At 48.2% G+C, this 3,672-nt stretch overlaps 1 non-coding gene across 1 annotated transcript; it reads left to right on the forward strand.

Moving 5' to 3' along the window:
• Positions 1-2,303: 2,303 nt before the first annotated feature.
• Positions 2,304-2,422, forward strand: LOC137501396 (5S ribosomal RNA). Its single transcript, XR_011018539.1, has one exon. It is a non-coding gene; the product is annotated as a 5S ribosomal RNA (ribosomal RNA).
• The last annotated feature ends 1,250 nt before the right edge of the window (positions 2,423-3,672 follow it).

The raw sequence follows: 3,672 nt of genomic DNA on the forward strand, positions 1-3,672 counted from the left end.
AGAAACTCATAACAACCACCTCCTAATTACTCCCCTCCGAAACAAATCTATCCCTACCATTCTTAACAGATTGAAACCCCTGGACATCCCCCCTCCCATTCTTATGGATCCTGTTAATAACTCATGCAGAAGAGCCCTTCCCGATAGCAGCACTCAAGCGCCTATTACTAGCAATAAGCCTATACAAACTGACAGTACTCCCAATAGTTCCCATGAAGCCCAAACCGACAATATTCCCAATAGTTCCCATGAAGCCCAAACCGAGCCTACCCCACCGCCCCCGCCGCCACTTCCGTCACAACCGCTTATGCAAACAACTCCTCCGCCTGAGCCAGAACCTACAACCAATCAAATTCAACAGCCACCCAATCTCACCGCCAGCGCCACACAGACACGAAGAAGACGCCGCAGAAGACCAACACCGGAGCCCTCTTCACACCCCCAGCAAGTCACCCAACCACAAATGCCCCCCAGCCCACACCCATCCTTAATTATTCAATGTTACAACTGTCTTAAGCTGAATCATACAGCTGCGACATGCACTGACTCCACCAGATGCAATAGGTGTGGCGGCCCTCATCGTCACACTGATTGCCAGGTACCTCGACAACAGCCGAGGTGTGCTAACTGTGGGGGCAATCATGCTGCCTCTTACCCCGGATGTCCCTTCCTCAAAAATGCAATCCGTTCACACTACAGGCATGCCAACCATCTCAACCAACCCTCACCACCACTGAATCACTCCACCCTTCCATCCTTCTCATCAACCGTTCAACCTCCCAGCTACGACAATTCCACACTTATCCACCTGCTACTAAGCCTTCTCTACTCCCAACTAACCCCTCAAGCTCCACCAATGCCAAGCAGACAACTGATTGTTCATTAACAACCCTGTCATCCCCTCTCAAGATTCCTGCCCTGACAAGACTCCTATCCTCACTAGACTGCCTTCTCCTTTTCTAACCAGGTAACCAACAGCAACAAGACCCTGCCACCTAGCACTATCAAATTAGAAAACTAATAGCACAGCGAAGAGGGGGGTTTTCATCTCTGACGTGGCGAACCAGTTTTCTCCACCGACAGATTGCTTTCTCCCCCCACTAGTGTAAATTGAGAACAGTGACTTCTTTCCCGCCTCTAGGGAACGACGCAGATACAGACGAGTAGGGGGGCCTTCTGTTGCCCCGGGGCTCTCGACCACTAGATATCAACAAAAAAAAAAAAAAAAAAAAAAAAAAAGGGTGCCCCCAGCCATTCGTTTGGATTCTCAGTAGCTACACGAGACAACCATGCCTCCTAAGACTAGCGGAAAGGCCGCCAAGAAAGCCGGCAAGGCCCAGAAGAACATCTCCAAGGGAGATAAGAAGAAGAAGCGCAAGAGGAAGGAGAGCTACGCCATCTACATCTACAAAGTACTTAAACAGGTACACCCTGATACTGGCATCTCCAGCAAGGCGATGAGCATCATGAACAGCTTCGTCAACGACATCTTCGAGCGTATCGCCGCGGAGGCTTCCCGTCTGGCCCACTACAACAAGCGCTCCACCATCACTAGTCGGGAGATCCAGACTGCCGTCCGTCTCTTGCTGCCCGGAGAGCTGGCCAAGCACGCCGTCAGCGAGGGCACCAAGGCAGTCACCAAATACACCAGCTCCAAGTAAGGAGCTACAGGGAATAACCACCCTTCTTAAGAAACGGCCCTTTTCAGGGCCACCACACCTTTAAAAAAAAGAGCAGTTGTGTTAGCCTCTTACCCTTAAGCAAACCAAAGGCAAGTGAAAAGGGGGACATCACATCAAAGTGGTTAGCATTGTTACTTTAAGGTCAAAAGAAATTGGAAAACCTCATAATAATAATAATAATAATAATAATAATAATAATAATAATAATAATAATAATAATCGTCGTCGTTAACACCATCATAGCCGGACGGATTATTCAGTCCTTTTGCCGCTTGAAACGACAATCGCACCGCCGTCAACAACAACAACAACAACTACTACTACTACTACTACTACCACGGGGCCCTGGGTCTTTCTTTCTTTCTTTTCTTTCTTGAGGAGATTGGTTGGGATTGAATGTAGGCCCTGGGTCGAGTTGGGGTTAGGTTACGACGAAGTGAGGTTAAAACTACTCGGGTTAGGTTCCGCCGCGCCCCGCCGCGCGCGCTCAGTACCGCCCTCGTACGCTCCTCCATCGCGATCTCCGAGCAAAGTCTCGTCTCGACAACGCGCCCGCCCACCTCCAAAGAATAAATAACCGTTGCCTTCTGTACACATGCATCAATGAAGACTTCCTTTCTCGCCAACGGCCATACCATGTTGAATACACCGGTTCTCGTCCGATCACCGCAGTTAAGCAACATTGGGCGTGGTCAGTACTTGGATGGGTGACCGCTTGGGAACACCACGTGCCGTTGGCTCAATTCCCTTTTTACCTACTATTCTGATCTCTAAATAACCCTTTATCATCAACTTTAGCCTTACGGCTGCACAAATGTCGAAATTGATCGATTTTTGTTACATGTGAAACTAACCAGATGTTCTTAACTTTCCAACATGATTCAAGTTTATTGTAGATACTTAACTTCCTCCGAGGTGCCCGCCTAACCTGACCTGATGATGATGATGATGATGATGATGATGATGATGATGATGATTATGCGAGAGAGAGAGAGAGAGAGAGAGAGAGAGAGAGAGAGAGTGTGTGTGTGTGTGTGTGTGTGTGTGTGTGTGTGTGTGTGTGTGCTGTTATTTTTCTTTTAGGTTAGTGCAGCATAGTGTGCCCTGTCTGTAGGCGGCCCCTCACGGATTCTTAACTCTTCATTCTACTACGTCCTATTTCGCGTAAGATTACAGGTAAGAAGGGTAATCAGTGCCAGGGCGGAACGTGGGTTCGAATCTCCCTGCCCGCCAAGAAAATCGCGAGGAAGATGGTTTCCAAACAACGTCATCGACACTGTCGTGATAACAATGAAAGCCGTGTCCTAGCAACCGCACGCCGCATGTAGCAGCCCTTCAAAGAGGCGAAAAATGATTTCATTTTATGTTCTTTCAGGTAAGATAAGATACTATCGCTGACCCGTTGATATAACGACGACGTTCGGTAATAAGTTGCAAGTCTGTTGTGCGCTATTCTCTGCAGGTAACTGGGCGTCTCTCATAAGCTTGCTTACGAACGATGATGTACTAGTGCAGGAGAGTGACCCTTGTGCGCGTGTTCCGACAAATCGTAGCATTGACTCCCAGGACTTTGCATTTCTACCTAAGATGAGACGGTTTCCTAATAAGACTGAGAAAGTAACGTTTTCGACGACAAGTGTTAGTTGAAAGTGTCGTGACGTTTTAGGTTAGGTGACGTGAGGAAAGTGCTCGATTTCAGTAGCCTGCACGTCGGCTGACCGACCTTTCGGCAAGTGATGAATTCCATAGAACTAACCTCAACTCCCCATATCATTACCGTTACCGTCCTGGATTTAAATAGGCCATTCTGAGCTCAACTTGGCGAGTTCGATTCCGGTTCACTCCCTTGGTATTTGAATGGCCAAACACGTCGGCCTAATGCCTGTAGATTTACGGGCACGTAAAATAGAAGAACTCCTGCGGGACAAAATTTCGCCTCAGCGGCGTCTCCGGAAACGGTAAATAGTAGTTAGTGGGGCGTAAAGTAAAT

The sequence above is a fragment of the Anabrus simplex genome, chromosome 6 (assembly GCF_040414725.1).
Source record: "Anabrus simplex isolate iqAnaSimp1 chromosome 6, ASM4041472v1, whole genome shotgun sequence".
NCBI lineage: Eukaryota > Metazoa > Arthropoda > Insecta > Orthoptera > Tettigoniidae > Anabrus > Anabrus simplex.